Here is a 21,716-nt window from a genome sequence, read left to right as displayed (position 1 = left end):
AACTCTACAGGTTGGAAATGGAGCTTAGAGCTCAGGAACCATGCTGAGTGGAGATGTAAACTTGGCAGATATACTTGGTTGTTATTCTTCAATGACTGAAATAAGTGACCTATCATGTAGATGTGCTAGATTGACTGTTGATTCTTGGATCATAGATTCAGGAGCATCACACCACATGACTTACAACAAAATTACCCTAAAAAACATTAGAACACTACCATATCCTTTCCTAGTCACCTTGCCTAATGGATATAAGGTCAAAGTAACTGAAATTGGGAATGCTTGCTTGAATCCAACTTTGACTCTATACAAAGTGTTATTTGTACCTAGCTTCAAGTTCAATTTAATATCAATTCATTGTTTGGCCTTGCAGCTTAAAGGTATAGTTAGTTTTAATAGCCTCTCTTGTTTACTGTAGGGCCCTTCTCTGAAGAGCCCTCTGGAGCTTGGTAGAGCCAAGAATGGTCTGTGTTTCCTATGTCCCAAGTGCCATAATTGTTGTCAATCTTCTGATGGTAACAATGCATCTCATGTGTCACGACCCAGCCCCGTGGGCCGCGACTGGTGCCCTACTTGGACACCCAAACAGACATACAAACCAAATCGTCATTTTATCGCTTAACTCAAACTTCATATTCATCATTTTAAACAGAGTTAGAAACAAATATTATCTTACGCGATTTCACGTACAAAATATCATATCAAAACCAAAAGAGTTGGCGGAATATACATCGCCCAAATTTCAGCACAACCAGATGCGTATACATATATCAAAAGCCGACAAGGCTATCAAATGGCACAACGGCCCCAAAACATATACAAAATGCACGCCGACAAGGCTGCCATAACGAGTAGGATCATACAAACACATCTGAACAGAAGTAGGCACAACCCACATGTACGTCTACAGACCTCTAAACAGACCAACCGTATCATATGGCGGGACAGGGCCCCGCCGTACCCCTGAACAAATATATACATATGCAAAGACCGAATATATACCAAAATGTAGGCTCCGGAATAAGAGGAGCACTCCAAACAGCAGAAGAGGGTATCCTAAACTGGTGGATCACCAAACTGTGCGTCTACACCTGCGGGCATGAAACGCAGCCCCCCGAAGAAAGGGGGGTCAGTACGAAATATGTACTGAGTATGCAAAGCAGAAGATACAGAGAACAAATCTGAGGCATAAAAGAAATAGTAGTACAGAACATAAGTAGAAATTCAACATATCAAAATGTTTACTTTCAAAATATAAGTCATGCATAAGGTACAGAAGAATATGGTCGCCCGCCCGTCAATGGCGCCATAACACCAGAAGGTTTCAAATCTCCATATCCCCGTCACATATCACATCACAACATAACGCCATACACAACATAACACCAAATATATGTGGAACCCGACCCTCTTTTGCGAGTAGCTCGGTGAACCATAAACACAGCATAACTCCGGAGTATATCAAAGTGCGCACGATAACAGAACCGGCCCGGGACTCGGCGAAAGGAATAACAGAATGCACGAATAGAGTCGTGAGTAGTCATATGCATAAAATCATTATCATAAATTCAAACATAAGCAAAATGATCATATTTGAAAATCGAAATAATAGTCATACTAAATTCTTTCAAAGATTCTCCGGATTTCATAAAGGAAAGTCGCGGGACCCACGGGTGGGTATTTACCCGAGTCGGGCCCGCCTATGGAAAACATACATATCATATGTAATATAGACTTCTACAAAAATATTAGAGTAATCCGAGCATGTTTGTGAAAGATATGACATTCCAAAAATTACGAACTTCTTTAAAGTGAACCCTTTTTATGCAAAATTCGGAAAACGATTATTTCAAAGACATAAGGGTTCATATTTCATCAAATCATACATAAGAGTGCCAAAGAACATATACGGATCATAACATGCTCGGATTTCGGATTTGGAATTTCCTTAAGGCTCTAATTTAGCCTATGTAAAACTAAGACATGCCAAAAAGAAAGGAAGTTGCCTTACATACCTGTTGGCGACTATTCGTGAATCCTTTTCGCCTCGTCGCTCTTTTCGCCTATTTATGTAAAAGTGACGTTATCGTTGTTGACACCCAATTTTGTCCCGCCTCTCCTCCGAAATACATATTTGCGCTTCTAATATTAAAAAATAAATAAAATAAATAAATAAATAAACAAATAAAAAAAATATAATAATAAAAAATAATAAATAAATAAATAATAATATATATTATGTTTACTATAGTTATTAGTCTCTTATCAATAACGACGTTTTATTATTCTGTTACAACTATTATTATTATCATTATTATTAATATTAATAACTATTATTATTATTCTTAAATTATCATTATTACTAATTGTCATTATTATTATTATTGTTAATTACTAATCACTATTATCAGCGTTATTTTGTTATCAATTATTAATCATCATTATCATCGTTATTTTATTATTAATTATTGTCATTGTTTTATCAATAATTGTTATTTATTTATTATTATCATCATCATTATTATTATTATTATTATCATTATTATCTTATTATTACCACTATTATTGTTATTATTATTAATTTATTAACGTTTTGTCACTATCAATAATTGTTATTTATTATTGTTATCTTGTTATTAATTATTATCATCTTTATTATTATTATTAATTATTATCAATTTAATTATCAATGTTTGTTATCTACTATTATTATTATATCTATTATTATTTTTATCGCCATTATCATTATTACCATTATCATTATTGTTATCATTATTAGCAGTACTATTACCGCTAGTCATTCGCTACGGCTATTTAGTATTATTGAAACTGGCATTTCTCGGCATTTTATCAACTCCCGCATGCACATCGCATTTATTTTCGCGCATTTAAAATGATAGCTTCATTTATCGTTAAAATTTTTATTGCACGGTCAGTGCAACAACATATAATTTATTATCCGGGTCTTTTTACAATTACACATTTTTCTCGTACCAGGTGATATTCTGGCACCCTTAGTACATCGTTAATCAAAATGGGTCTTTTATTCAAATTTCGAAGACGAACTATTTCTTGCACTCGGTCCGCATTTTGACTTATCGGACTCCAAATCAAAGCCCGATTGACTCCTGATATTTTTGGACTAGTCCATATCCCTTATCTCAATTTTTGGAATAATCCGTGTTTTAATTTATTAGCCTATTCTTTTAATACCCGGTCTAAAAATTGACCCAGTCCACAAATGGACCAGGCCCGATCCATTTTCGTTCAAAATAAGGGAAAAGGGTTTCCCTTATTCCCTTCATTATCGTCTCCGCCTCTTTCCTTCTTCTCCGTCGCCACCCACTTCCTCACCACCGCCTCCATCTCCGCCGACATCATCAACACCCCCACTCGTCATCAACACCCCCCCCACTCACCATCGACACCACGCATCCACACCCAACATCTCTGTCACACCCACGCTCCCCATCGACACCCCACTCACCTCCGTCTGCTCTGACACCACCACGTTCCACCATCCCACGCTCTCTGACACCTCCATACCCATACCTCATCATCCCCTCCATCACCGCAGCTTCCCCCCACTTCCTTTCTCCCTCATCGATCCTCCCACGCGTCTGAAACCCTCCCACGCTCTCTGACACCACCTCACTCTCACTCCCACCATACCTTGTCCCCACCCACGCCTGCCCGCCGTTTCCCCCAACGTTCCTCTCTTTATTTCTTTTTCTTATATATACAAACGAAAACCCTAATGAAAAAGGGGCTTTTTTTTTGCCACGAAAAATTCCCTAAAAACAAAGTGGGAGCAGTTTGAATACCCCCAAAGAAGCTAAGTTCTCAGCCGCACAAACCCCCCTTGAAAATTGGAGTCTTTTAGCCTAAAAATTCCATAGAAACAAAAGCCTTCGTTTTGTCGCTAAAATCCCCCAAGCAAAATTTTCAATTTTCTCAATCTCTCTTATGTCTGTGAATTGAGTTTTGAAGTGTTTGAGTGTGTATCGAAGGCTTCGCACCCATTTCGCTGCACCCGGAAAAGGTCCATAATTCTCCTTTTACTTCGCATTTTCGTTTCAGTTCTGTTTGGTTCATGCTTGTATATAGCTTTTATTGAATTTTGTGGATGATATGTTTAGTCTCTTTTTTGTTTTGGTATGTTAGGAAACTAAAGTAACTGTTGCACTCACGCTTTTCCTTTTGTTCTTTGAGTATGTTGTATTTAGGCCATATTATATGTGTTATAGGTTAATTTAAGTATTGACTAAGCGCATGCCCGCTGAAGTCTGTTCCAAGTATATTTATTCCCTTTAAGTTGTATTTTATTCTTCGCTGAAGTCTGAATATCAAGGTAGAGAAGTGATTTGTGTGTTCGATTTGATATTTTAGAGTCGAATTTGTCGTCGATATTCATTTTCTCTTCATTCCTGCTCATTCTATGTTTCTGAAGTATTTTTCAGCATGTCTTAGGTAACTTGATGTTCAGCATTTTCCTTTCTTCGTTTTGAATCACTTCCATGATCTTAGCAAAAAATGTGTTTCTGTGTGGTTGAATGCTCTTAGATTAAGCATGTTTAAAGTAAGATGAAATGCTAAAATGAAATGTGGCCTGACTTAATGGTCTTAGAGTGTGGTTCCTCCCTGAAGCTGCCTCTTATGTGTTTATTTATGTGGATGTTCCAAATCTTGACTCGAGTTGTTCTCTCAAATGGTTTTCTTGCCTGAAATTTTCCTATATTGGTGCTGTTAAGCTTGAGGTTTGATGGCCACTCTTTAAGTTCATTTTAGGGCATATTGTGTTTAATTGGAATCCTTACTTTCCTGGAAGATACCTTGTAAGGATGTTTGTGTAGATACCTTTTAACAAGCCAGATTTCCTGCTTTTAAAAGTAATAATTTCTTTCTTTAAGTTAGAAATTTATTATAGAGGCATGTTTAACATTTTAAAAAAAAAATGAGTGTCAGAGAATCAATTTTCCCTATAAGAACTTCTTTAACAATGAGCTTTGAATAAAATAAAAAAAAAAGGATAACTAGTCTTGAGAGTCATGTGTGGTTACTGCTTTAATAATGAGAAATTATCTGAGTAAATGTCTCTGAATCGCTTGGCTTAGCTGTTTGCAGGACTATTTGAAGCTTGCTTGTACTCTTTGTCTATATGTTGTTATGATTCACCTAGCCTTTACACTTAAATGTTTTGAATTATGTGAGATACCCATGAATTTCCTTTTTTGGTATTTTTGAACCTGCCCATGTTTGTTGTCTTATTTCAGTATACAGTATGTATATTGGGGATCCAGTCTAATGATTTGGACTAGCTTTTAAACGATATGTGTGGTTTGGGCAGAATGTTGTTTACTTCCAAAAGATGTTGTATTATTAATAAGACCTCTATCTTTATTAAGCTTTAAACTGCCTTTTGAGACCCAAAAGACATATCAGTCCCTGTTTTCTAAGTATGAAACTCGTGCCATCTGGCTCGCTGTTAGTTCAACTGTGATTAAGCTTAGTACTTGACTTAGTTGGTCTTATTTGTTGTCTGAATATGCTCCCTGGTAGAAGCCTTAAAATTTCTTTTGGGAACTAAGGTAGAAACCATTTCTTTTGTAAGCATGTTTGAAAGCTGCAGCAAAAGGGCATTGCTATGCCTAATTATTTTAAAATCTAAACTCCTCTTTGGAAGTCTTATATTAGAGGAAGTGTGTTCACTTTGGATGATTGGTTAAAGACATGATTTAGTTAAGAAATCAAATTTTTGATGAAATTAGAGTAAAAGATGAAACCTCAGTATGTCTATTATGCTCTTGACCCCAATGATTTTCTCATTTTTTTAGAAATAACTATGCCCAACTAGTAAAGTATGGTAAGCACAACTCTAAACATCACCCCTCAGTCTCATTGTTTTCTTTTCTTAATTCCTCAAGTAGTTTATTTGCTCCGTTTTGGCTCAAATAGGTTAGCATGATGAATGAATTTGTGACTTGGGTAAAACTAAAAGAGGCTATTTGTGATTTTAGTCGAATGGAATTATTAGTTACTGGCAGTGGTGATAGTTTTTTATGGTCATCAGTATGTAGTTTCGATAATAGGAAAAGGATAACTAAAATATACCCGAGTATTATAGGCATCTTTCCTGTTTAGACTTGATATGCGTTGTACATTGCCAGTATACTTAATCTATACTCGGAGCATCTTCACATGAATGAACATGTACTAGCAGGTCCTGTACGTAATGTTACCAATTTCAGTTTGAGTTGTTTAGATTTTGTACGTTTCGTCGCAAGTGTACTTCAGTTGAAGTATGTATATGAATGTATATTGAAGTACGTTCATGAAAAATATATATCCCTATGAATGTGTTAGACATGAAATATACATAGTATATGTGCAATCCATTCTTTTGTTCTTTTAATTTGCGCCATACATTTTAACTTTATTTGTTGATCACATATTAATCCTTTGCTTTCGTTTTATGCATGACCTTCGCATACGAGTCCGAGGGACTCGTCTTCCGCATTCGATGTTGGGCCAAGGCCCTACGGAACATCATTTCCTCCTTTCTATCCAGTTGTGTCCGCAGCAAAGGAAACAAAATATTGGGCTGTTGGCCCAGGCAAACAGCAACAGATTGCAACAGCCCCCTTAAAAATGGGATGAACTATCCCAGCAGCACTATGGCTATCAGTCCGAAAATGGGCTGAGCCCATTTAAATTATCTCTTCCTCTGTTTATTTTGTGCATATTAATTTGAGCCCATTTAACTCTTTCTTTGTTTTGTTTTATTAGTTTAGATAAATCCTAATGAATTAGTAGATTCAGTTTTAGTAATGGGTAGTTAGTTTAAGAGAGACAAACAATCAATTCCATGTTTCTTCTTTTTATATTAAAGTTATTTATAGTATCTATAATATTTACTTATAGAATAATGGATAGTATAAAATTCATATTTTTCGAATTAAAGGAGTCACATTCTTATTGTCTTAATTTCAAAACATCATTAATATGCAAACATAAATTCGAACATATTTTAAATAACTTTTTCAAGTTTTGAGTCAATCATGCATATTTTTAATTAAGCATAGTTAATAAATGATAATGAAAAGGAGAAAGAAAACTCGCATCTTGTCTATATTCTTAAATTGCAAAATCAATTAATATTTTGCCACTTGAGTTGTTTCAAATATTTATTTAAACATTGCACAAACTCGCGTTTCCTTCTACTTATATATTTCATGCAAATTTTATTTTAAACAACATTATTATTTTAAGCCTTATCAACTTTTATAAATTTTATTTTAAATGGCATTTAAAAGATTTTCTTTTATGCAAATTATTATATTTTTTCTAAATCTTATCTTAAAGCATCATTTTTATATTTCTCCTTAAAAAGGCTAAACGACATTTCTTTACTCTCTTTTCTTAAAATTTCAAGCATCTTATTTAACATTAATTCATTAACCTAAGTTTGGTCGGATAACCGTAAGTTAACGGATTCTAAAGGATGCCTAACCCCTTCCCTTTAGGATAATATAGAACCCTTACCTAGAATCATATTAGTTAAGCAGACTATTAACAGAGGTCTAGTTAACTTTACCTTAGTTAATAATTAGGTGTCCTAATTCACCGTAAAATCAATTAGGTGGCGACTCCTTAAAACGAAGCAATATGGGAATCACCAATATGTTGTACTCCGCTCTAACCCGGTTAAAATGGGGTATAACAGCTTGGCGACTCTGCTGGGGAACTTTTAGGTTCTTAACCATAACAACTTAGGTTAATAATTAAATTTGTTGGATGTTTGGTTGTTTTCTTTATTTTTTTGCCTTTATTGCTGCTTTATTTTTATTTTTTATGTTCTTTTAAGTGATTGTTTTATTGTAAATTTTCTATGTAATATGTATGTTATTGCTTTCCTTAAATTGACATTCCGCTCATATTTCTTCCACTCCTGGAAAACTCACACACTTAAAGCGGCTTCGCGGTTCGCGCCCGTGCACTACTAAATTACCCCTTTAGTTGGATTGGTCTAGTGGATTTAGTCGATCGGCGGTGCAGTCGACGGCCACGGACTTTCCACTCCCAAGTTGTCCGCTTGGGGGAGCCTTGTGTCATAGGAAAACAACTCTTAGTCAGCTTAAGATAGAGCTAAGCCAAAACCCTTTTAAGGACATGCACGAGCCTAGGAGGCTTAATACCCAAGGTGTATTAAGTCCATTAGTTAACCTCTTCCAAATGTTCGAGTGGGTCTATGACCCCAAGCGACAGCTATCACGTTATGTGCATTGATTTGAAGGATAAACATGTGCGTTATGTGGACCATGTGCTATTTAGGTAGAACTAACCGTTTGTGAACGCAGGTAGCCATAAATCGGTACAATGCGAACAGCATGCAAGAATTAGATACAGTTTTAGCTGAGCAAAGAGAGATCTGTGTTAAAGAAGGCATCAAAATGGGAGGAGTTTTGGCTATGTCATACATTTTCCAAAATCGACGAAAGATCGGTGAATATATCCAAGCAACCAAGAGGCTCAAGGATGACGAAGGACTTTTCTCATTGTTAGTTAGCTTATGAAAGTCAAGTTGTAATAATTTTCTTTGTACCAAGATTTTTAAACTTTGTATGGGTCTTTAATTAATAGCACATTGGGATGATATATAATCGTATATTTTATCCTTCAAATTCGCGTTAGGCCTACCTCTGGCATAAAGAGATCCCTGCATATTAGGACGTCTTGTCAATGTTTGTGTTATAAGGCGTTTGCTTGCTTGCTAAGTGGTTTACTTGAATTTATTTGCAATATGCTTGCTTTTGAATTTATTTGCGATTATCACCTGATGCCAAGCTCATTAGTTAAACTTATTTGCAGGCTTTTATTTGAATTTAGTTATTACTTGATATTTACTAACATCATTTTTGTTTCGGAAGAAAAGTAAAATCCATATTTGCTATGCCGCACAATTGCATATTGTTTCATTAATTATTTTTTGCATCATCTTCAAAAAAAAAAAAAAACTATTTATTCCGCGGTTAGCGCACTTTAGCCACTCTAGAGCACCTTTAAAATCATTCGCATTCTTAGCATGACTCTCGACAAATTTCTAATCGTCGGAGCAAATTTCCTAATTTTCGCATACCTGAACTAGCCTTGAAAATCCTTAAAAGTTAACTCTTATCATTCCAACTCTGTTTTAATAGGAATTCTCTTATCGTTATTCTCTTAGTTACTCAAATCTATTAGTGTCGGACAATTTGTCCCATCAAACTGCAAATCCTAGAGCTTTTGTGTCCTTCTTTTACGGGTATGATCTTATGTCTCAAACGACGAAACATTTGGCCCGTTAGCTCCATGCCTCGTAGAATCCATTTTGCACTCGGTTTACGTCATGGAACTTTTACTTTCAAATTCTATCATTTTCAGCATTTATCGTTTCTTAAATTGGTAGATGTCCAAATTTATTGGTACAATCTATCAAATGGCACTTCTCGATATTTGTTCAATTTTTTGCCATCAAGTTGTTCAAGAATGACTGTTCAAGTACCTTGCTTCTGCGGAGTCTTCGCTCAGTCAAACGCGTCATTCTGGGTCGCTAAAATTTATCTTCGCGCACCTATTAATTTCAATTTCTAGCATGCAAGTCGAAGGACAGTCTCACAGGCCTCTTGTCCTTGACATTTTGCAACCCGCCAGTGCTCCGTAACTCTCGGGTACATTAAATTCAACTGTCTTGCACCCGATCAATCATGATCTTCTCTAAACTAATCTCTTGCATCATTAAAAAAAAAAAAAAAAACTTTTACACACCAGGCGAACTACGCTTGACCTGATTCCTCGGTGGATACGTAGGCAGCCCACATAGGGACTCAGTCATATTGGGGTAGAATTTTTTTTTTTTCCTATTTGCATGTTACCCGAACTACGTTTGACCTGATTTCCTGTCGGATGCAAGATACGTAGGCAGCCTATATAAGACTCGGTCTTATTTACTACAAATTTTAATATTCCCCAAACGAAGGAGCATGAAACTGGGACAATTTTGGAATGCAACCCAAGACATTTTTCAAAACATTCTAAAACTGGGGCAATTTTTTTTTTTAAAAAAATATGCTAGAATTGGTAAGAATTAACTCAGAACCAAGCTTTGGCGTTCGATATGAGTCAACCTTTCTCAAATGGCATGTTCTACTCCAATGCAGTTTTCTTTCTTCCGATTCATTCTCAACCGTCAGAGCTAAATAGCTGATGATTCATTGTCGTCCGTTCGTTCCCTTTATATGACTCAAGTCGTCTCTAATCTAGAGCCTGCTTAATTAGATCACTTAAATATATATATATATATATATATATATATATATATATATATATATATATATATATATATATATATATATTGTTTATGAAGCTTTTACTTCATGCACTAACATTTTATTTTGTTTATGAAGTTTTACTTTTCTCTTTAAAAGGTTGTCTAGCATTGAACATTGTTTTGGCTGCGAATCTGCATTAAGGACGAGACTACAATGGCAGAGAGATTTGAAGCTTTCAACACTGGTATGCGTTTGGTGCAAGAACAAAACGATAGCAAGGGAAAGGTGGTTCGAAAAAATATTGTAGCCAATCTGGGAAATACCTTAAGCCTTCTTCCTAACACAACCTCAACTTCCAGCAACGTTTCCTTAGCCATTTCGCCTCACTTAAATCCTACCTATACCATTCCACAAATGCCTTCGACCTACACTCCCGATCAAGTAGCGATAATTCCTAATCCTCAATTTTCCATAGCCACCACTCAATTCGAGAAAAGTAAGGAAAACGAACTGGCGATATCCCCATACAGGAGGCCTGGAAAGGAAATCAAGTCGCTTTGCCACGAAGATTTGGGAAAAGAACTCCACAATTTGAGGAAAGTCATTAATGAAGAGTTATGTTCGAGAAATTTCCAGATTTTGAAGTATGAAGATTTATGTGTGCATCCAAACGCTGAGCTTCCGTCAGGGTACAAAATACCTAAGTTTAACACTTTCAATGGGAAGGGAGATCCCGTTGCTCATTTAAAGGACTATTGCAGCAGATTAATTGGTATTGGACATATTGAAGCCATACGAATGAGATTGTTCATTCAAAGTTTGTCAGGATCAGCACTCTATTGGTACACTAAACAAGATTTTAGCAAATGGTTTACGTGGGAAGATATGGCCCGCGGATTTATAAAGCAATTCGAGTTTAACACTGGAGGCGATCCGCACATAGCTGATCTGCTTAGAATAAAGAAAATGCCACATGAGTCTTTCCAAGAATATGCCATACGATGGAGGTTAGAAGCTTCAAAAATACATCCTCCATTATCCGAGAGGGAATTGATCTCAACCTTCATCCAGATTCAGGAAGACTTATATTATGATAAGTTGCTCGGAGCTTGTGCACACAACTTCTCTGATTTGATTAGGATTGGTAGAGAACTAGAAAATGCCATTCAAGAAGGGAGAATTACAGATAGCTCAGCAACACAAGCCGTTCACCAAACCTTCCAAGCGGAGGTACTAGGAAATCTGCAAAGTGAAATGAAGGAAAACCAATTTGCTTCCACGACTATGCATCAAGCGCAATGCCATAAAAGTCACCAAATTTTTCAATCTTATGCCACCATGCAATGTCCTCGTCAGCAAAACTCCCAGCAAGGCTACCAACGACGGTTTCACCAAGCACAATCAAGCTCTCAACATAAAAAGAAGAGGAAATCTTTTTGCTTCACTACTCTAAATGAACCATTGGCAAACATATTTAAGAGGTTGAGTTCTAAGGGTATTCTACAACCAAAGAAGGGATTTATACCTAAGCATCCACCGCCAAACTTTGATTTATCTAAGAGTTGTGCTTATCACTCAAACATCCAAGGACATGACATTGAAGAATGTCCAGCACTAAGATTTAAGATTCAAAGCATGATTGAAAGTGGCAAGATAAAGCTGCAGCTAGAGCCTTCAGCCGATAATATTGCAAACACAAAGACAACTGTTGTTAAGGGTGATCCATCGAAACTGGCACCAAGGCATTTGAAAAGAAAGCGTGCAACAAGTCAAGCCGACTGATAGGGACATCATCTCGACACTCGAGAATATCATCCTCCACATGCCCATCTTTAGGAATAGCCGCTATCTTGTAATCTTTTCTAGACTTTTTTGAACTACGGTCGACCTGATTCCTGTTAGTAGCAGGATACGTAGGCGCCCCTGTTGGGTCCGGTCACAATAAATAAAAAATTCCAATTTCCCCCCCAAGTCGAACTGGAGAAATTTTGCAGACGGCTTATCCTAAGCCATATTCACATAATCAGATTTCTGCAATGGCATAGCAACGAGAAGCACAGATTCAAAGCCAAAGCTTCAATGTTCAACGCAAGACAACCACTTTCTTTTATACTAACAAATTTCCTTTGAGTAACGCAGAACCGATTTTTAGCTACTCATCAACGATAATGCACGGCATACGAATCTTAGCATCAAGAAAACCTTACGAAAGTCATGAAGCAAAGGGTGATTCAAGGATGATTCAAAATCAACACAAATTTCGAAACTCATAATTTTCTTTGAGCGCAGGAATTTTATTCATGGAAACATTTTAGCAAGGTGAAATATCACCAAGGCTTCCAGTTGCGGAAGCTGAAGTATGCTTACAGCTTTGCGGGGACTGCGCAGCGAGCGGTTTGGAATCCTCCTATAACACGCACAAATATTATTGCTTTAAATGCCCCGCACTGCATGCACTACTATTTTAAATACCACGCACTGTTGCTTTAAATTCCCCGCACTGCATGCACTATTATTTTTAATACCGCACTGCATGCACTATTATTTTTAATACCGCACTGCATGTACTATTATTTTTTAATACCACGCACTGCATATGCACTATTGCTTTAAACTCCCCGCACTGCAGGCACTACTATTTTAAATACCACGCACTGCATATGCACTATTGCTTTAAATTTCCCGCACTGCATACGCACTACTGCTTTTAAATGTCCCGCACTGCAAAAGCACCGCACCTGCATTGCATTGCATTATTACTTTCAAATGTCCCGCAAAGGCACAACATCATTGTTCGCAAACGCACAGCATTCGGGTTCTTCCACCCTAAAATAGGATGCTTGGGTTCTTCCACCCTAAAATAGGATATCGGGTTCTTCCACCCTAAAATAGGATATTGGGTTCTTCCACCCTAAAATAGGATACTTGGGTTCTTCCACCCTAAAATAGGATATCGGGTTCTTCCACCCTAAAATAGGATATTGGGTTCTTCCACCCTAAAATAGGATGCTTGGGTTCTTCCACCCTAAAATAGGATATCGGGTTCTTCCACCCTAAAATAGGATATTGGGTTCTTCCACCCTAAAATAGGATATTGAGTTCTTCCACCCTAAAATAGGATACTTGAGTTCTTCCACCCTAAAATAGGATATTGGGTTCTTCCACCCTAAAATAGGATGCTTGGGTTCTTCCACCCTAAAATAGGATGCTCGGGTTCTTCCACCCTAAAATAGGATATCGGGTTCTTCCACCCTAAAATAGGATATCGGGTTCTTCCACCCTAAAACAGGATACCCGGGTTCTTCCGCCCTAAAATAGGACATTTCGGGCTCAACCACCTTTCATATGATGCAGGGGTTGCGCACCGCCCTTTGCATCGTTTCCATATATTGCCTGGGCCATGCACCGCCCCTTTTAAAATTTTTGCATAAGGCTGCGCACCGCCCTTTGCATCATTTCTATATTCATATACTACTTGGGCCATGCACCACCCCATTTAAATTCTCTGCATAAGGCTGTGCACCGCCTTCCATGTTCGCATGGGCTGCGCACTGCCCTTTGTAGTTTTTGCATAAGGCTGCGCACCGCCCTTTAAAATTTCTGCATAAGACATCGCGTCGCACCTGCCTTGTTTTATTATTATTTTCAAATGCTCCTGCGTGCGCTCGCAGCCGCATTGCACCGCACTTGCATCGCTTTACTTCAATGTTTATTTTTACTGACTATTTTATCTAGTTTAAAGTTTCGCAGGAGCTTTAGCGCAACGTGAAACTATTTCTTCGGCAGCGAACTGGGGCAATACGTCGGGAAGGATAAGCAAACTTCCGACAAGGGTCAATGATCTACCTCGAACACTCGGCTTCAATTTCAAATTTTCTGTTCGCATTCCAGCACACTCAATTTTCGGAGTTCTATCACAATACTCAGTGTCATCATAACTCGACACTGGGACAATATTTTTTGCGAAGATTCGCATCAAATCGTGAGTTGCCAGTCATAGGTGTCGTAGTCTTCCCAGAACTACACACGGCCTGATTCTCGTGCAGCCCGAGATATGTAGGCGATTCAGAGACCGGAGTTCGGCCGTAATTTTCTTTACCCTTAGTCCTTCATAATCCTCTAGCCGGGACAAAATAGGCTACTAAGTCAACGTCTTTGCCCGAAAACTCCTTCATCATTATCAGGCAAAGAGGGACAAGTTGTTGACACCCAATTTTGTCCCGCCTCTCCTCCGAAATACATATTTGCGCTTCTAATATTAAAAAATAAATAAAATAAATAAATAAATAAACAAATAAAAAAAATATAATAATAAAAAATAATAAATAAATAAATAAATAAATAATAATATATATTATGTTTACTATAGTTATTAGTCTCTTATCAATAACGACGTTTTATTATTCTGTTACAACTATTATTATTATCATTATTATTAATATTAATAACTATTATTATTATTCTTAAATTATCATTATTACTAATTGTCATTATTATTATTATTGTTAATTACTAATCACTATTATCAGCGTTATTTTGTTATCAATTATTAATCATCATTATCATCGTTATTTTATTATTAATTATTGTCATTGTTTTATCAATAATTGTTATTTATTTATTATTATCATCATCATTATTATTATTATTATTATCATTATTATCTTATTATTACCTATTATTGTTATTATTATTAATTTATTAACGTTTTGTCACTATCAATAATTGTTATTTATTATTGTTATCTTGTTATTAATTATTATCATCTTTATTATTATTATTAATTATTATCAATTTAATTATCAATGTTTGTTATCTACTATTATTATTATATCTATTATTATTTTTATCGCCATTATCATTATTACCATTATCATTATTGTTATCATTATTAGCAGTACTATTACCGCTAGTCATTCGCTACGGCTATTTAGTATTATTGAAACTGGCATTTCTCGGCATTTTATCAACTCCCGCATGCACATCGCATTTATTTTCGCGCATTTAAAATGATAGCTTCATTTATCGTTAAAATTTTTATTGCACGGTCAGTGCAACAACATATAATTTATTATCCGGGTCTTTTTACAATTACACATTTTTCTCGTACCAGGTGATATTCTGGCACCCTTAGTACATCGTTAATCAAAATGGGTCTTTTATTCAAATTTCGAAGACGAACTATTTCTTGCACTCGGTCCGCATTTTGACTTATCGGACTCCAAATCAAAGCCCGATTGACTCCTGATATTTTTGGACTAGTCCATATCCCTTATCTCAATTTTTGGAATAATCCGTGTTTTAATTTATTAGCCTATTCTTTTAATACCCGGTCTAAAAATTGACCCAGTCCACAAATGGACCAGGCCCGATCCATTTTCGTTCAAAATAAGGGAAAAGGGTTTCCCTTATTCCCTTCATTATCGTCTCCGCCTCTTTCCTTCTTCTCCGTCGCCACCCACTTCCTCACCACCGCCTCCATCTCCGCCGACATCATCAACACCCCCACTCGTCATCAACACCCCCCCCCCACTCACCATCGACACCACGCATCCACACCCAACATCTCTGTCACACCCACGCTCCCCATCGACACCCCACTCACCTCCGTCTGCTCTGACACCACCACGTTCCACCATCCCACGCTCTCTGACACCTCCATACCCATACCTCATCATCCCCTCCATCACCGCAGCTTCCCCCCACTTCCTTTCTCCCTCATCGATCCTCCCACGCGTCTGAAACCCTCCCACGCTCTCTGACACCACCTCACTCTCACTCCCACCATACCTTGTCCCCACCCACGCCTGCCCGCCGTTTCCCCCAACGTTCCTCTCTTTATTTCTTTTTCTTATATATACAAACGAAAACCCTAATGAAAAAGGGGCTTTTTTTTTTGCCACGAAAAATTCCCTAAAAACAAAGTGGGAGCAGTTTGAATACCCCCAAAGAAGCTAAGTTCTCAGCCGCACAAACCCCCCTTGAAAATTGGAGTCTTTTAGCCTAAAAATTCCATAGAAACAAAAGCCTTCGTTTTGTCGCTAAAATCCCCCAAGCAAAATTTTCAATTTTCTCAATCTCTCTTATGTCTGTGAATTGAGTTTTGAAGTGTTTGAGTGTGTATCGAAGGCTTCGCACCCATTTCGCTGCACCCGGAAAAGGTCCATAATTCTCCTTTTACTTCGCATTTTCGTTTCAGTTCTGTTTGGTTCATGCTTGTATATAGCTTTTATTGAATTTTGTGGATGATATGTTTAGTCTCTTTTTTGTTTTGGTATGTTAGGAAACTAAAGTAACTGTTGCACTCACGCTTTTCCTTTTGTTCTTTGAGTATGTTGTATTTAGGCCATATTATATGTGTTATAGGTTAATTTAAGTATTGACTAAGCGCATGCCCGCTGAAGTCTGTTCCAAGTATATTTATTCCCTTTAAGTTGTATTTTATTCTTCGCTGAAGTCTGAATATCAAGGTAGAGAAGTGATTTGTGTGTTCGATTTGATATTTTAGAGTCGAATTTGTCGTCGATATTCATTTTCTCTTCATTCCTGCTCATTCTATGTTTCTGAAGTATTTTTCAGCATGTCTTAGGTAACTTGATGTTCAGCATTTTCCTTTCTTCGTTTTGAATCACTTCCATGATCTTAGCAAAAAATGTGTTTCTGTGTGGTTGAATGCTCTTAGATTAAGCATGTTTAAAGTAAGATGAAATGCTAAAATGAAATGTGGCCTGACTTAATGGTCTTAGAGTGTGGTTCCTCCCTGAAGCTGCCTCTTATGTGTTTATTTATGTGGATGTTCCAAATCTTGACTCGAGTTGTTCTCTCAAATGGTTTTCTTGCCTGAAATTTTCCTATATTGGTGCTGTTAAGCTTGAGGTTTGATGGCCACTCTTTAAGTTCATTTTAGGGCATATTGTGTTTAATTGGAATCCTTACTTTCCTGGAAGATACCTTGTAAGGATGTTTGTGTAGATACCTTTTAACAAGCCAGATTTCCTGCTTTTAAAAGTAATAATTTCTTTCTTTAAGTTAGAAATTTATTATAGAGGCATGTTTAACATTTTAAAAAAAAAATGAGTGTCAGAGAATCAATTTTCCCTATAAGAACTTCTTTAACAATGAGCTTTGAATAAAATAAAAAAAAAAGGATAACTAGTCTTGAGAGTCATGTGTGGTTACTGCTTTAATAATGAGAAATTATCTGAGTAAATGTCTCTGAATCGCTTGGCTTAGCTGTTTGCAGGACTATTTGAAGCTTGCTTGTACTCTTTGTCTATATGTTGTTATGATTCACCTAGCCTTTACACTTAAATGTTTTGAATTATGTGAGATACCCATGAATTTCCTTTTTTGGTATTTTTGAACCTGCCCATGTTTGTTGTCTTATTTCAGTATACAGTATGTATATTGGGGATCCAGTCTAATGATTTGGACTAGCTTTTAAACGATATGTGTGGTTTGGGCAGAATGTTGTTTACTTCCAAAAGATGTTGTATTATTAATAAGACCTCTATCTTTATTAAGCTTTAAACTGCCTTTTGAGACCCAAAAGACATATCAGTCCCTGTTTTCTAAGTATGAAACTCGTGCCATCTGGCTCGCTGTTAGTTCAACTGTGATTAAGCTTAGTACTTGACTTAGTTGGTCTTATTTGTTGTCTGAATATGCTCCCTGGTAGAAGCCTTAAAATTTCTTTTGGGAACTAAGGTAGAAACCATTTCTTTTGTAAGCATGTTTGAAAGCTGCAGCAAAAGGGCATTGCTATGCCTAATTATTTTAAAATCTAAACTCCTCTTTGGAAGTCTTATATTAGAGGAAGTGTGTTCACTTTGGATGATTGGTTAAAGACATGATTTAGTTAAGAAATCAAATTTTTGATGAAATTAGAGTAAAAGATGAAACCTCAGTATGTCTATTATGCTCTTGACCCCAATGATTTTCTCATTTTTTTAGAAATAACTATGCCCAACTAGTAAAGTATGGTAAGCACAACTCTAAACATCACCCCTCAGTCTCATTGTTTTCTTTTCTTAATTCCTCAAGTAGTTTATTTGCTCCGTTTTGGCTCAAATAGGTTAGCATGATGAATGAATTTGTGACTTGGGTAAAACTAAAAGAGGCTATTTGTGATTTTAGTCGAATGGAATTATTAGTTACTGGCAGTGGTGATAGTTTTTTATGGTCATCAGTATGTAGTTTCGATAATAGGAAAAGGATAACTAAAATATACCCGAGTATTATAGGCATCTTTCCTGTTTAGACTTGATATGCGTTGTACATTGCCAGTATACTTAATCTATACTCGGAGCATCTTCACATGAATGAACATGTACTAGCAGGTCCTGTACGTAATGTTACCAATTTCAGTTTGAGTTGTTTAGATTTTGTACGTTTCGTCGCAAGTGTACTTCAGTTGAAGTATGTATATGAATGTATATTGAAGTACGTTCATGAAAAATATATATCCCTATGAATGTGTTAGACATGAAATATACATAGTATATGTGCAATCCATTCTTTTGTTCTTTTAATTTGCGCCATACATTTTAACTTTATTTGTTGATCACATATTAATCCTTTGCTTTCGTTTTATGCATGACCTTCGCATACGAGTCCGAGGGACTCGTCTTCCGCATTCGATGTTGGGCCAAGGCCCTACGGAACATCATTTCCTCCTTTCTATCCAGTTGTGTCCGCAGCAAAGGAAACAAAATATTGGGCTGTTGGCCCAGGCAAACAGCAACAGATTGCAACAGCCCCCTTAAAAATGGGATGAACTATCCCAGCAGCACTATGGCTATCAGTCCGAAAATGGGCTGAGCCCATTTAAATTATCTCTTCCTCTGTTTATTTTGTGCATATTAATTTGAGCCCATTTAACTCTTTCTTTGTTTTGTTTTATTAGTTTAGATAAATCCTAATGAATTAGTAGATTCAGTTTTAGTAATGGGTAGTTAGTTTAAGAGAGACAAACAATCAATTCCATGTTTCTTCTTTTTATATTAAAGTTATTTATAGTATCTATAATATTTACTTATAGAATAATGGATAGTATAAAATTCATATTTTTCGAATTAAAGGAGTCACATTCTTATTGTCTTAATTTCAAAACATCATTAATATGCAAACATAAATTCGAACATATTTTAAATAACTTTTTCAAGTTTTGAGTCAATCATGCATATTTTTAATTAAGCATAGTTAATAAATGATAATGAAAAGGAGAAAGAAAACTCGCATCTTGTCTATATTCTTAAATTGCAAAATCAATTAATATTTTGCCACTTGAGTTGTTTCAAATATTTATTTAAACATTGCACAAACTCGCGTTTCCTTCTACTTATATATTTCATGCAAATTTTATTTTAAACAACATTATTATTTTAAGCCTTATCAACTTTTATAAATTTTATTTTAAATGGCATTTAAAAGATTTTCTTTTATGCAAATTATTATATTTTTTCTAAATCTTATCTTAAAGCATCATTTTTATATTTCTCCTTAAAAAGGCTAAACGACATTTCTTTACTCTCTTTTCTTAAAATTTCAAGCATCTTATTTAACATTAATTCATTAACCTAAGTTTGGTCGGATAACCGTAAGTTAACGGATTCTAAAGGATGCCTAACCCCTTCCCTTTAGGATAATATAGAACCCTTACCTAGAATCATATTAGTTAAGCAGACTATTAACAGAGGTCTAGTTAACTTTACCTTAGTTAATAATTAGGTGTCCTAATTCACCGTAAAATCAATTAGGTGACGACTCCTTAAAACGAAGCAATATGGGAATCACCAATATGTTGTACTCCGCTCTAACCCGGTTAAAATGGGGTATAACAATCGTTAGTAACTACATTTTCTAATTCGCAAGTCCATAGTTCACTCTTTTATAGGACCTACATTTCAGTCTATATATATATTCTCGCTTAAGTTTTCTATTATCAAAAATTCTAGCGAAGATTCGGCAGCACTTCCCCTATATGTTCACCTATCCCAAATTTTCAATTGTTCTCCTGTAGACACAAAAATACCAATAACAATATATGGACACCATTATACTTCCAATTCCTTGTGTTCAACATACATCTACCAAGTTTTACAAGAATCACAACAACACATTCTTTCTTTCAATTTCATGAATCACACTAATAATCCACACGTCTAAAAACATCATTTATACAATTATAATAACTATATTAGCATCATATTAGCTCCTACAACAGCCCACAAACAATTTAAATTTCAACTTGAATCATTAAACTTCATCCTCACCACACGTCCATAACAACAATCAACCAACCATCAAATAAATCAATCCACCAATTTCCCCTAAACCAGCCCCTACACGGCTTCAATACCAACATACAAAATTTCCATGATTTTTATTCATTTCCACACATTACCACACGTTCAAACCATCCACAATATATGCAAAATAAGATTGAACATTACTTCATATAAGCCTTTCACATGGCTAACTTTAAATTTCAACAACAACATTTACAATCTTTCATATTCAACACACCTTTCTCAAATTAAACGAGTTTAGCATCCTCCTAAATGTGTATAAAAAAAGAGATCAAATCTTACCTTAATCAACTTGGCTCCTTAACCTTGCTAATCTCTTGAATAAATTCAACACTTTGAGGCATAATTTCTCCCCATCACTCCTCCATTGCTCGACTAGAACCCACCTTGGCCGAGAGCCTTATATTTGTTTTTCCAAAAGAAATTTTTCTTCTTTGCTTAACTTGAAATAAATGAACCTTGTAATGAACATGTAGTGCTATATATGTGAGGCTCCTCTAATTGATGACTTGTGTTTGCTGAACTCTAAAACTCCCGTACTAGACAACAATTAATGGTCTCTTACCATATATGTTTATTGGACTTCTCCAAATGGGGCTTAGCCGAGAATTCCAAGGAATGGCTTTGTTTCCATCAAAATGGTTTCAATCGTGAGAAATGCTTTTAGGAGGAAGTGTTCTTGTCCTAGTATTGTAATATAAAATAGATAAGGCCCATCTTCAACATAAATTATTATTAATTTAGATAGAATGAGTCATAGCTAGTATGTCTACTATGTATACACGTATGGGCCTTTTTGACCAAACCTTTGGTGCTTTTCCATGTTAGTCATAAGAATAGCTATTTAATTAGTAGACCCCACTTAGTGGAGAAAACCAACTGAAAATATTAGCCCCCCTTATAAGATATTTAACATTATTCAAAAAGAAACATTTCAGTAGTTACCAAATGTCACACATAAAATATTATTTGCAATTACCGTTGTCATATCTTTTGCCTTAAATAATTTTGGGCCTTCATTTCTCGTATACACCGAGCTCTTGATTTTTATCCTTGGATATGATCTAATTCTCCGGGCTCGGGTAAATTTGATCACGTT

At 36.0% G+C, this 21,716-nt stretch overlaps 1 long non-coding RNA gene across 1 annotated transcript; it reads right to left on the bottom strand.

Annotated features, from left to right (window-relative positions):
- Positions 1-539: 539 nt before the first annotated feature.
- LOC132638732 (uncharacterized) lies at positions 540-21,290 on the bottom strand. Its single transcript, XR_009581868.1, has 3 exons — positions 20,900-21,290; positions 2,016-2,063; positions 540-1,091 (listed from the first exon to the last, which is right to left on the bottom strand). It is a non-coding gene; the product is annotated as an uncharacterized LOC132638732 (long non-coding RNA).
- Positions 21,291-21,716: the final 426 nt, after the last annotated feature.

Source organism: Lycium barbarum, chromosome 4 (genome assembly GCF_019175385.1).
Source record: "Lycium barbarum isolate Lr01 chromosome 4, ASM1917538v2, whole genome shotgun sequence".
In the NCBI taxonomy this organism is placed as follows: Eukaryota; Viridiplantae; Streptophyta; class Magnoliopsida; order Solanales; family Solanaceae; genus Lycium; species Lycium barbarum.
Note: the sequence above shows the minus strand (reverse complement) of the source record. Positions and strands in the feature narration are given on the sequence as shown.